General features: G+C 40.7%; 1 protein-coding gene and 1 long non-coding RNA gene across 5 annotated transcripts in view; both read left to right on the plus strand.

Moving 5' to 3' along the window:
- LOC127530057 (uncharacterized) overlaps positions 1-14,140 on the plus strand; it is a 530,810-nt gene that overhangs the window by 175,005 nt on the left and 341,665 nt on the right. The gene's annotated exons all lie outside the window — the stretch shown is intronic.
- Positions 1-14,140, plus strand: part of znf516 (zinc finger protein 516) — a 168,627-nt gene that overhangs the window by 56,016 nt on the left and 98,471 nt on the right. For all 4 annotated transcript variants that reach the window (XM_028817208.2, XM_051935701.1, XM_051935703.1 and 1 more), the window contains exon 2: positions 755-984. The gene's annotated coding sequence lies outside the window, so the exon portion shown is untranslated. The remainder of the gene's footprint in view (positions 1-754; positions 985-14,140) is intronic.

Raw genomic sequence — 14,140 nt, forward strand, 5'->3', positions numbered from 1 at the left:
AATTAATGTAACAATGCCCAGTTCTGCCAGGATAGGCATCAACTCTCCACGATTCTAAACTGGAATCAGCAGATGAATTCGGTGCAGGGAGGCACAGTGCCTAGTGTCCTGGATCTAGCAGCCTGGTTTGAACCCTTTGGTCTGTGTGGGTTTTCAGTTTTAGGGTGACTGATTGAATTTGTATGCCCCACAATGAACTGCCCCCCCCTGTCCAGTTTTGGTGTCCCCCACCCTACAAACACACCATTCACCTAATAGGCACCAGCCTCCTGTGACCCTAAACTGAATAAGCAGGTGACAGCATAGATGCAGAGAAGAATAAAGAATTCACACTCAACATCCAGAGTGCTCTTACTTGCTTTGTCGAACGTGAATTTCAGTTTTCTTCGGAGCTCTTTCTATCCATCCATTGTCCAACTCGCTGAATCCGAGCACAGGGTCACGGGGGTCTGCTGGAGCCAATCCCAGCCAACACAGGGCGCAAGGCAGGTACACATCCAGTGCAGGGCGCCAGCCCACCACAGGGCACACACACACACCCGGGACAATTTAGGATCGCCAGTGCACCTAACCTGCATGTCTTTGGACTGTGGGAGGAAACCCACGCAGACACGGGGAGAACATGCAGACTCCACGCAGGGAGGACCCAGGAAGCGAACCCGGGTCTCCTAACTGTGAGGGAGCAGTGCTACCCACTGCGCCACTGTGCTACCCTTTATTTATTTTTTTCTTTCTTTTCAATTTAATTCCTCAGCCCCTGAGCCAAACTTTTGGGAATCTGAGACTCTAAGGTTGAACTTCAGTGGAAACCTGACACCAGGGTGGGACATTTCGGTGCCTGACAAACCAGTGTGTCTCGGGCTGGTACCAATCAAGATAAGGATTCTTCCCTTCCAGAAGCCCCCTGATCTCGTCCCTCGAAAGCAGTGGGAAAAGCGGACTCATTTATGATGACTTGCAGGCCGTCTGGCTTCAAGAGGGTTGGTAAGTAGCTTGCATGTTGAATCGTTTATTATTATGGCTTTTGTATTACTTGGAAATCCAATTTACTTTTTTTAATGTTCCATACAAGTTATAAGCATCCGGTTTTGTGGCGCTTTTTTATTACTAGGAAGTCAATTTATTATTTTTTTTGTTTGTAAGTTGAATACAGGGTTAGAAGCTGTGCTGGTTCATGGCTCCTCGATGCTGGGTTTGATTCCTTGCTCTCTATATGAAGTTTGCCTGTTTTCTCCATACACTGGACTCAAATAGTATTCCGACTCTTTCACTTGATTGTGTTGTAGAATTAATTTTAATAGGATCAATTTTCCATTTTATGCCCATCAGTGTACAATCAATAACCCAAAATGACAATGTGAGAACAAATTCTTGCAGAATATTAAAAATGAAAACCTGAAATCTCTCATTCCTAGACCCGTGGCTGTGCCCCTCCAAATTGTGTTCACAGGTGCAACCCCGAGATATTGGAGTCCACCGGTGGCAAACTGAATTGATTGAACATCATTTGGAAAAGCACCCGTGTACCTGAGTATGGAAGGTCCTGCAATTCACACTGCATGTCAGGTCAAAAACCGAGCCATGAAGTCCAAGGGACTCTCTGTAGACTTACATGATCAGATTATGGTGAGGCGTAGATCAGGAAAAGGGGGTCAAACCACTTCTGAAGCTTTGAGTGTTCCCAGGACCCTCAATAATTGTGCAATGGAAGAAGTTTGGAACCACCAGGACTCTTCCTGGAGCTAAACTCTCTGTAGACGTCCATGATTGAACTGTGCTGAGACACGGATCGGCGCCAGGGAATAAAACCATTTCCAAAATGCTGAGTGTTCCCACAAGTACAGTGGTCTCCATAATTGTGTAATGGAAGAAGTTTGGAACCATCAGGACTCTTACTAGAGTTGGATATCTGAAACAAACAGTTTAACAGGTCAAGAAGGACCAGGGAGGTGAACAAGAACCCAATGGTCACTCTAATACAGGGGCCCCCAACTCTGGCCCTGGAGGGCCACAGTGGCTGTAGGTTTTCATTCTAACCCTTTTCTTAATTGGTGACCAGTTTTTGCTACTAATTAACTTCATTTTATGTATTTGCTATTTAAGACTCAGACCCTTTAAATCAGGACTGAGCAACGTCCGGAGGTCCGCAGTGGCTTCAGGTTTTTGTTCTAACCCAATTGCTTCCTGTGAAGTCATTTGTTGCTGATGAAGCACTTATTGCTCAAGTGACATTTGTAGTTGTCTCGCTTGTTTAGATTTTGAACCCTTAATTACTTTTTTACTTTCTCTAATTACTCAAGGTAGTATAGGGAAAGTATTATAATCATCCAAAAATGTGACCTTGAGATTTTTGATGAATCTCGACATTTTAGACCGCCCTGAATCCAATTTACTTTCTTGTAGGGAAAGTATTGTAATGGTCCAAAAATTTGATTTCGAGGTTTTAGACCTCCCTGAGTCAGATTTACTTTCTTGTAGGGAAAGTATTTTAATTGTCCAAAAATTTTGATTTTGATGAATCTCGATGTTTTAGACCTCCCTGAGTCAGATTTACTTTCTTGCAGGGGAAGTATTGTAATGGTCCAAAAATCCGATTTCGAGATTTTGATGAATCTCGACATTTTAGACCTCCCTGAGTCCGATTTACTTTCTTGTAGGGGAAGTATTGTAATGGTCCAAAAATCCGATTTCAAGATTTCGATGAATCTCGACATTTTAGATCTCCATGAGTCAGATTTACTTTCTTGCAGGGGAAGTATTGTAATGGTCCAAAAATTCGATTTTGAGATTTTGATAAATCTCAACATTTTAGACCTCCCTGAGTCAGATTTACTTTCTTGTAGGGGAAGTATTGTAATGGTCCAAAAATCCGATTTCGAGAGTTTTGATGAATCTCGACATTTTAGACCTCCCTGAGTCAGATTTACTTTCTTGTAGGGAAACTATTGTAATGGTCCAAAAATTTGATTTCGAGATTTTTGATGAATCTCGACATTTTAGACCTCCCTGAGTCAGATTTACTTTCTTGTAGGGGAAGTATTGTAATGGTCCAAAAATCCGATTTCGAGATTTTTGATGAATCTCGACATTTTAGACCTCCCTGAGTCAGATTTACTTTCTTGTAGGGAAACTATTGTAATGGTCCAAAAAAACGATTTTGAGATTTTGATGAATCTCGACATTTTAGACCTCCCTGAGTCAGATTTACTTTCTTGTAGGGGAAGTATTGTAATGGTCCAAAAATCCGATTTCGAGATTTTTGATGAATCTCGACATTTTAGACCTCCCTGAGTCAGATTTACTTTCTTGTAGGGGAACTATTGTAATGGTCCAAAAATCCGATTTCAAGATTTTGATGAATCTCGACATTTTAGACCTCCCTGAGTCAGATTTACTTTCTTGTAGGGGAACTATTGTAATGGTCCAAAAATCCGATTTCAAGATTTTGATGAATCTCGACATTTTAGACCTTCCTGAGTCAGATTTACTTTCTTGTAGGTAAAGTATTGTAATGGTCCAAAAATCCGATTTCGAGATTTTTGATGAATCTTGGCATTTTAGACCTCCCTGAGTCAGATTTACTTTCTTGTAGGGGAAGTATTGTAATGGTCCAAAAATCCGATTTCGAGATTTTTGATGAATCTCGACATTTTAGACCTCCCTGAGTCAGATTTACTTTCTTGTAGGGGAACTATTGTAATGGTCCAAAAATCCGATTTCAAGATTTTGATGAATCGCGACATTTTAGACCTCCCTGAGTCAGATTTACTTTCTTGTAGGGAAACTATTGTAATGGTCCAAAAATTCGATTTCAAGATTTTGATGAATCTCGACATTTTAGACCTTCCTAAGTCAGATTTACTTTCTTGTAGGTAAAGTATTGTAATGGTCCAAAAATCCGATTTCGAGATTTTGATGAGTCTCGACATTTTAGACCTCCCTGAGTCCAATTTACTTTTTTGTCGGGAAAGTAATATAATCGTCCAAAAATTCGATTTCAATTTCTTGACGTTTTAGATCTGACGAACTATGACGAGTCACTTTACAGGGCTAATGCGATCACAATTTAAAATTTAAAACACACCACCCTTAAAGTGGTGATGCATTGTCTCAATGGAAGGAAGTGTCTGCTCTGTCTAGATCGCCACACCTCCGCCCCGCTCAATCCAAAAAATCAAATAACTAGGCATAAAAAAAATTCAAAAGTTATTTTTAGTGTTACTTAGATTGCTTTAAGACCTGTCAGTAGATGGTCAATAAGCAGTTTCTTGGTTTTGCTGGTGTTAAGTTGTAGACCAGTGGTCTCCAACTCCAGTCCTGGAGGGCTGCAGTGGCTGCAGGTTTTCATTCTAAACCTTTTCTTAATTAATGACCTGTTTATGCTGCTAATTGACTTCATTTGAATGAATTTTAATTGACTTGCTCTTGAAGACTCAGACCCCTTAATTGTTTCTTTTTCCTTAATTAGCAGTCAAATAATAATGAGATACAAAATGAACCAAAATGTCTCAATCCATTCTATGTCTGTGAGGGTTTTTTTCCCCCTATAAAAGCCACTCACGTCCGGTTAGCTGGTGACTCCATTTGGCCCAGTGTATCTGTGAGTGTGCCCAGCAACAGACTGGTGCCCATCCTGGATTGGTTTCTGCCTTACTCCCTATGTTGCTGTCACCTTAAGTGGAATTAATTGGATTTTAAAGTGGATGGCTGGATTTTGACAAGATTTAGCAGGGTCCGGTATGGATGAATGACTCTGCCAAACTCTCACATGCCTTTTTACTCATCCGCCATTCCAATTCTGGATTCTTAAGTTTAATGCCAGCTCTTGTGACCTCGAGATAATCTGTCCATTCATAAACGTGAGCAAGGCTACAAAACCAGAGATCGTAAGGTCCACGATAACATGCTTACACTGCTAGTCAGTAGTAAATCCACACGTCTCGCCCACTTGAAAGCTCTAATTGTGCTGGCATCAACCACACAAGCGGGCTTTTTGTCCTCCAGTTTTTGTGACCCTGCCTGTAATGTAATACTTCCTGTTTTAATGCTTAAAAATAGACTCCCTCAGTCTCCAGCAGTGCGTATCTCGTCTTGAGCTGAAAGCAATCTGCTGATTTCACTGTGTCAAGGCCTTTGATCAGTTTTGCAGCCCAGGATTTGGTTCCCAGAAAATTGTCTTGCGTAAAATAGTAGCTGCCCCCTCATTCCAACTAAACTGACCATTTGTCATTTCAGTGGGCTCTGATCTTGTAAGACTGAGTAAGTTAAGATGTCTGCCAAAAATTAAATAACTCTTTCACTGAACAGCATGTTGGCACAGTGCTAAGCAGTCCAGCTTCACAGGTCCAGCGTCCTTGGTCTGAATCCTGTGCCGAGTCATGGCCAGAGTGTAGTTAATATGCTCTCCCTGGGACTGGGTGAGTTTTCTTGTAGGTGCTCTAATTTCCCTGCCATGTTATCATCATTATTTTGCATTTTGTTGACGTCTTTATCCAAGGCGACTTACAGTCAGTGTTAGTTACAACTGTTAACAGATATTTTTTACTTTTAGAGTTGCGTGCAGGTTAAATTACTACTACTAAATATTATTATTATTATAACAATAATAATCATAATAACACATTGTATTTATATAGCACCTTTCCCATGCTCAACGCACTTAGGGGTTTGCATAGGGCCATTCTATGATCTGCTTCTCACAAACTGAGGGCACCATGGCAGATGTTAGCAGATTGCTGGCCAACCACAAGCGTTACCTGGTAGGTAACCACCCATACAATCAGATTGTGACACAGACTACGAATGCCGTGAATATATATATATATATATATATATATATATATATATATATATATATATATATATATGTATGTATACTAGCCATCACCCGTGGCTCTGCCTGCGTAGTAGTGAAACAGGGCAAACTTTAATAATCAGTAAACAAACAGGTTTCGCTAGCTAAGCGGAGGCAAGATACACTCCAAAACGTAGAGGTAGACCGACTATAACGGAGGCTGGCGCATGAGTGAGGAGGTCCCTGCCCGACTCCCCACTCCTGACGTCACACTTCGCCCACCCCTCGGCCCACAGCTTCTGTCTCAGATTAGCGCAAATATATCGCTTCTGCAAGTGAACTATGATTCTTAGAGAAATGAGAGAAGTTGCAAAATTAATCGGAATGTTCAAGCAAATTCTAGAAAAAATCCATGAAGTAGTTCTCTCGTTTGCTAGCTAAGTGGAGGTAAGGTACACCCCGTGGCTGGAGTGTGAGTGATGAGGGGCCCCGCCACCTTCCCCTCGGCCCGCTGCATCTCTCTTGGATTTGCACAAATATATCGCACCTGCAAGCGAACTATGATTCTTAAAGAAATGAAAGAAGTCGCAAAATCAACCGGAATGTTCAAGCAAATTCTAGAAAAAATCCGTGAAGAAGTTCTCTGATTCGCTAGCTAAGCGGAGGTAAGGTACACCCTGTGGCTGGAGTGTGAGTGATGAGGGCCCCCGCCCCCTTCCCCTTGGCCAGCTGCAGCTCTCTTGGATTTGCACAAATAAATCAGTACCGCAAGCGAACTATGATACTTATTGCAATGAGAGAAGTTTCAAAATCAACCGGAATGTTCAAGCAAATTATACAAAAAACCCGATCTAAATCCGTTAAGCAGTTCTCTCGTGAAAAGTGGACAGACATACAGACAGGCAAACATTTTTTATTTACAGTGGTACCTTGGGATACAAGTGCCCCAAGGTACCAGTTTTTTGAGATATGAGCCGTCACTAGGTCGATTTTCTGCCTTGAGTTACGAGCCAAAATTCGAAATACGAGCCATCAAAGAGCATTCCGAGGAACTGACGACGGAGGAGTTGACGGAACTACAGACGCGGCAACATACGGAGGTTCTGCAGGAGATCGGTATGGTGGAGGAGGTTATCTCTTAAAGTAAGATAAAGGAAGTGTTTGCAATGTGGGAAAAAGTTTTGAACTTTAAAGAAAAGAAACACCCTGAAAAAGTTACAACTGATTGTGCAGCGGCGCTATTTAATAACACTTGTCTAACGCTTGACTTTATTGAAAAGAAACACCAGTTAAAACTGATTGTGCAGCGGCGCTATTTAATGACAAATGTTTAACACTTGATTTTATTGAAAAGAAACACCAGTTGCAACTGATCGTGCAGCGGCGCTATTTAATGACACTTGCCTAACGCATAAAAGGGAGGACTAAATAAAGCTCCTTGGACAGGTTTCTATTGAAACGCCTTGAGAATGAAAGTGACGAAAGCGTGGCAAAAAGAAAAAAACTAGTGAAGAAGAAAATTAAGTTAAGCAAAAGTGAAGTGAAAGAAAAAAACATTACAATACGCTAATTGGCTTCGCCAACATCTGTTTATTTCTTTAGATTCTCTTTTATGTATTAGGTGTTATTTTGTTTGTATACAATATTTGTTCATTATAAATACATTTTTCTTATGTTGAAAACATTTAACAAAAATTTGGGGTGTTTTTTTTGGGGGCTGGCACGAATTAATGTCATTTCAATTAATTTCAGTGGAGAAAATTGATTTGAGATACAAGCATTTTGACTTACGAGCTCGGTCATGGAACGAATTAAACTCGTATCTCAAGGTATCACTGTATATATATTAGCGTCCCCCGCGGCTCTGCTGGTGTAGTAGTGAAACGGACAAACTTCAATAAACAAACAGGTATCGATAGCTGAGCAGAGGCAAGGTACGTTCCAAAACGCAGAGGTAAACCGACTCGATTGGAGGCTGGCACGTGAGTGCGGAGGTCCCTGCCTGGCTCCCCACTCCTGACGTCACGCTTCCCCGCAGCCTGTGTCTCGGATTAGCTCCTGCAGGCGAACTATGATTTTTACCATGATGAGGGAAGTTGCAAAATCAGCCGGAATGTTCAAGCAAATTCTAGAAAAAACCTGATCTAAATCTGGTAAGCAGTCCCCTTGTTCGCTAGCTAGAGATATGGTATACCCCGAGGCTGTAGTGTGAGTGAGGAGGGCCACATCCCACTCCCCTCAGTCCTCTCTTTTTCAGATTCACGCAAATAAATCGGCACCGCAAGTGAACTCTGATACTTAGCGCAATGAGAGAAGTTGTAAAATCAACTGGAATGTTCAAGCAAATTCTAGAAAAAGACCCGATCTAAATCCGTTAAGTAGTTCTCCCGTGAAAAGTGAACAGACATACAGACAGACAACTGTTAGATTTTATATATATAGAGAGAGATATAGATTAGTATAAAATCTGTGAAGAGTTACAAAGTCAGTTTTAAAGTGGATGAAGTGTACATGTAAAGGTCAGTCAGTCAGTCATTGTCCAACCTGCTATATCCTAACTACAGGGTCACGGGGGTCTGCTGGAGCCAATCCCAGCCAGCACAGGGCGCAAGGCAGGAACAAATCCCGGGTAGGGCGTCAGTCCACCCAGGGCACACACACACACATGCTAGGGACAATTTAGGATCGCCAATGTACCTAACCTGCATGTCTTTGGACTGTGGGAGGAAACCCACGCAGACACAGGGAGAACATGCAAACTCCACACAGGGAGGACCCGGGAAGCGACTCCTGGTCTCCTTACTGCGAGGCAGCAGTGCTACCCACTGTGCCACCGTGCCACCCCTCATGTAAAAGTTTATTATTTTTTTATCTTTTTTTATTATTTCCAAGTGTGGCTGTGTGAATGATTGTGCCACCATGATGAACTGGTGCCTCATTTTTGCCAGCATAGTTCTAGACCCCCTGCAAAATAAATTAGATTTAAATGAATTGGAGAATGTTGTGTACTGTTATTATTAGTGGTCTTACACCTTTTGTTTGTTTTTTTTTAAGTGTTTACCAGGGCCTATTTGTGAAAGTGTCCTCTGCCAGTAAACTAGATTGAGCGGCACATGTAGAGTATTACATCACTCCCCAATCCCCACCGAGCCCGTCACCGCCGCTCGTCTTTGTGACAATTCAGCAGAATAACTTTCTCCCTGGATGACATGCAAGGCAGGATTGAAATGATAACAGCAGGGACTGGCACCAAAGTAGGCTAAAAATATCCCAGGGCTTCAGCGCCCCTGCCATGGAACGGGGCTCATTATTGGTATTTTGTGAAAATTCAATTGTAGACAGGAGAATCTTTGCAGATTCAATACCAAAACATCATTAACAAAGAGCTCCTTGTTTGGAATTGAACAGTGTAATTATCTTTCACCGTGATCTGCTCCTGTGAGGTTACATAACCGCGGCGCACTAGTGGATATCAGGCGTACTTTAATGTTAAGGCAAGTACGAGACCATTTAAGTGAATGGAGATTTCTTTTGTCTCGGTTATCATATAGTAGCGGGTTTATCTGCTGGTGCTGCTGCTTTGTCAATGTCGGCAAAAAAAGGTGGGAATTTTTAAAAAAATGAGAAGTGACTTGATTATTTGTCATTTATTTTTTACACTGCAGTTAAATTAGAAATTAAAGAGAAGGGGGTCTTTGTCAAGGCAAATGTGGAGCAAATAGCAAATTATTATAGCCCATCATTAAAACGGCAAAGCTGTAATCCTTGCTTATTTCTTGTGTAACAGGTTTAAGGTTTTATTCTTTGGCACCGTAACAGAGCCCGGCTTTTAGAGTGTAAACGGCCAGGGAAGGATGGCGCTCTTGCTTTGATCTGCTCCTCTGTAAGGTGCTGCTTTTTGTGGGCTATAATTTCTTTTTTTTCACTTGTCACGTGTCATTGAAGGTAAGCATTGTGGCTGGAGATGCTTTATGGTGGGAGAGCTTAGCTGGGCCGGGCCCTGTTTTTAAGGACACCAGAAAGGAGAGTGGAATATTTTTTTTTAGCATGGATTTTAATGTAGTTCATCAATAAAACCCCACAATGTTGTTGGTGGGCTTGGGCGAATTATTATCTGCATGTTGTTCAGGATATCATTTAACTGTATTTTGCATTATCTTTCAAGTCTTTTGTTTTTTACACTTTTGAAAATGTCCTACATTCTCCTGGCTGGGTTTTACTCTAACAAAAAAGACTTGGTGTGTTATAATGGATGGCATGCAGGGACTCCCTTAACTGTACCTGGCGGGGAGGCCCAGGTGGCAAGTGGACAGGAAGATTTGGCAGGGTGTTGGGCAGAATACTCTTAAAATAAAAGTGCCTGAGTGGTTCTTCCATTTTTGTTTCCGACAAGACTTTTTTTCACATGAAAGTTCCATGTTGATCAGTCAGTCACAGGCTCCGTATACAGTATTAAATGACCGTGAATAGATAGTGACAGATTTGTGAAATACCAATGGCCCATGATTTTATAGGGACGCTCGCTGCATGCATGCGGTAATACGGGCTAAAGTCCAGGTTCGCTTAATCTGTTAGTGTCCTGCTAGGTAGCCTACCATACAATAAAAAAGATGTTGCGCTTTTTCTTTGTTCTGCCTAATAGAATTTCTTGTATTACAGTACCCCTGGAGCAATTGCAGGTTAAGGACCCAGCAGAGTAGGATCCCCTTTGGCAGTAACAGGGGCTCGAACCGGGCAAACTTCTGAATACTGGCACAGACCCTCAGCCTCAGAGCCGCCACTCCACCCTATTTCTACACATTAGGAGGTTTTTCAAAGCACAAAGAGCCAGGACAGATTTCCATCTCGGAAACACAAGGCTGGTCTGTCAAGCCAAGTTTGTCTGCCTTGAGATTATGACACCATTCCAAAATGGCGACATGTACCACAAATTTGAATGAGAGCTGTAGTCGCCCCCCACGAGTTACTAGGTGTTGGGGTTTGCGTACCTCAATGACCCCGAGAGGTATGCTGGTAGGATCTTCGGCTCCTGATGAAATCTAAATAAGTGGAAAAGTGTTTGTTTCATGACATTAAATGTTGTTTCCCTTTTTGTAAGAATTATTGACTTATCAAAAAAATTGTATTTACGATCATTTAGCTTACTTTAAGAAATCTTGTCAAGTAAATTTTGCTTACCGCATTGGCAGATGTTTGCTAAATTTAAGCAGAACAACTAAGTGTCCATAATTACACTGTAAGTACTATGTAATTACCTGTATAAGTACAGTGTAACTACGAGTTATTACTTTGTACTTACTGTGTAATACAAAGCAACGCTATAGTTAATTACTCAGTTGTCATCGTTATTCCACAGTTTATATAATTACAATGTAACAATTTATCACTGATCCAAAAGCAAGTGTACTTACATAGTTATGATGTATCTGTACTTTAAAAATGTAATAAAAACATCAGGGTATGTAACTACAACTATGTAACAGATGTTCCATGGTCTGGGCAGTTGTACTGGAGAATTGCAGTGATAACTGCATAGGTTTTCAATGATATTTCAAGATCTGGTTTAAATGGTGAAAACACCTTTGCAAAATGGTTAACGCTTTTGCCTCACAGATCCATTATCTTGAAATGGAATTCTTTCTGGAGATATGTGTGTAAAATTTGTACGTTCTACCCATGTCTCCCTAGGTACTTCTTCATGGGTTTTACTGCCACATCCTGGGGCCTTGTAGGTTGGGTTACGTGGCCATATGTGTGAGAGCGTGACTGCTGGTATGTTTGTCAGTGGGCCTTGCAATGGGATGTCTCCCCATCCTGGGCTGTTTCCTGCCTTGTGCCCGGTGATGCTTGGAATGGCTCTGCGGCCCTGTGTACCTTGATTGAATGATGCAAGTTTGGCAGTATTATGTTAGGGATGGGCATAATAATAGCCCAAAGAATTCAACAATAAATAGTGTAACACAACTACAAGAATGTGACAAATGCTTGTTTAAGCAAAACATGTCAAGGAGGTGCCCCTTTAGATTTTGGGAAAAAGTGTTAACCATTTTGCAAAGGTGTTTTCACCATTTACAAAAGATCTTGAAATATCATTGAAAACCTATGCAGTTATCACTGCAATTCTCCATTACAACTGCCCAGACCATGGAACATCTGTTACATAGTTGTAGTTACATACCCTGATGTTTTTATTACATTTTGAAAGTACAGATACATCGTAACTATGTAAGTACACTTGTTTTTAGATCAGTGATAAATTGTTACATTGTAATTATATAAACTGTGGGATAACAATGACAACTGAGTAATTAACTATAGCGTTAGTTTGTATTACACAGTAAGTACGGAGTAATAACTCGTAGGTACACTGTACTTATACAGGTAATTACATAGTAGTTACAGTGTAATTATGGACACTTAGTTGTTCTGCTTTTATTTAGCAAACAAATCTGCCAATGCGGTAAGCAAAATTTACTTGACAAGATTTCATAAAGTAAGCTAAATGATCGTAAATACGAATTTTTTGACAAGTCAATAATTCTTACAAAAAGGAAAACAAGATTCAAGTTCATGTAATAAACACTTTTACACTTGCTTAGATTTCATCAGGAGCCGAAGAATCCACCAGCATATCTCTTGGGGTCATTGAGGTACGCAAACCCCACCACCTAGTAACCCGTGGGGGGGTGACTACAGCTCTCATTAAAATTTTTGGTATATGTTGCCCAGACCATGGAACAGCTGTTACATAGTTGTAGTTACATACCCTGATGTTTTTATTACATTTTGAAAGTACAGATACATCGTAACTATGTAAGTACAATTGTTTTTGGATCAGTGATAAATTGTTACATTGTAATTATATAAACTGTGGGATAACAATGACAACTGAGTAATTAACTATAGCGTTAGTTTGTATTACTCAGTAAGTATGGAGTAATAACTCGTAGGTACACTGTACTTATACAGGTAATTACATAGTAGTTACAATGTAATTATGGACACTTAGTTGTTCTGCTTTTATTTAGCAAACAAATCTGCCAATGTGGTAAGCAAAATTTACTTGACAAGATTTCATAAAAAAAGCCAAATGATCGTAAATACGAATTTTTTGACAAGTCAATAATTCTTACAAAAAGGAAAACAAGATTTAATGTCATGTAATAAACACTTTTCCACTTGCTTAGATTTCATCAGGAGCCGAAGATCCCACCAGCATATCTCTCGGGGTCATTGAGGTACGCAAACCCCACCACCTAGTAACCCATGGGGGGCGACTACAGCTCTCATTAAAATTTTTGGTATACGTTGTCCAGACCATGGAACAGTTGTTACATAGTTGTAGTTACATACCCTGATGTTTTTATTTCATTTTGAAAGTACAGATACATCGTAACTATGTACTGAAAGTACACTTGTTTTTTGATCAGTGATAAATTGTTACATTGTAATTATGAATAGAATGCCCTTTTTTTATTGTCACTATACACATGTACAATGAGATTAAAAGCAGCTCTTCCAGTGCAAACATATATGTAAAACACAACAAATAAAAACACAAATGGTGCAAAAAGTTGCAAAAAAGTTGCAAAAAAAAAAGTTCTGCTATGCTATATACATATGGAAAGAATAAATAACTATTGCACTATTGGGTTATTGCACATTATTTAAATATCGCACAATAATAATGATCATGTGCAGTGAGTAATAATAATAATAATAATAATTCTTTGCATTTATATAGTAGTGGATGTTGAACCCTGAAAGTAATGATATTGTACAGTATACAGATATTGCACAGTTATTATCAGTACCATTTAGATATTGCACAGTTGATGGATAGGAGGAAGTCCAGGGGTTGGGGGGTTAGACTGTGTAGTCAGTGCATGTGTGAGTTTAGAATGGTTATGGCTTTTGGGAAAAAACTGTTATTGAGTCTGTTTGTCCTTGTTGTGATGCACCTGTAGCGCCTCCCTGAGGGCAACAGGTCAAGCAGATCAGAGCCAGGGTGGGAGCTGTCCTTGATGATGTTTTTTGCTCTGCTGAGGCAGCGGGAGGTGTAAATGTCCATCAGGGAGCTGATGATCTTCTGTGCTGCCTTTACTACTCTCTGAAGCCTCTCCCTGTCTGCCATAGTGCAGCTGCTGTACCATACTGTGATACAGTACGTCAGCAGGCTCTTGATGGACAAGCGGTAGAAGGTCAGTAGCAGGTTGGAGTCCAGGTTGTGCTTCCTGAGGACCCTCAGGAAGTGTAACCGCTGCTGAGCCTTTTTGATGACTGCTGTGATGTTGTCTGTCCAGGGGATGTCAGCAGAGATAAGGATGCTGAGAAACCGGAAGGTAT

Source organism: Erpetoichthys calabaricus, chromosome 13, assembly GCF_900747795.2.
Source record: "Erpetoichthys calabaricus chromosome 13, fErpCal1.3, whole genome shotgun sequence".
NCBI lineage: Eukaryota > Metazoa > Chordata > Cladistia > Polypteriformes > Polypteridae > Erpetoichthys > Erpetoichthys calabaricus.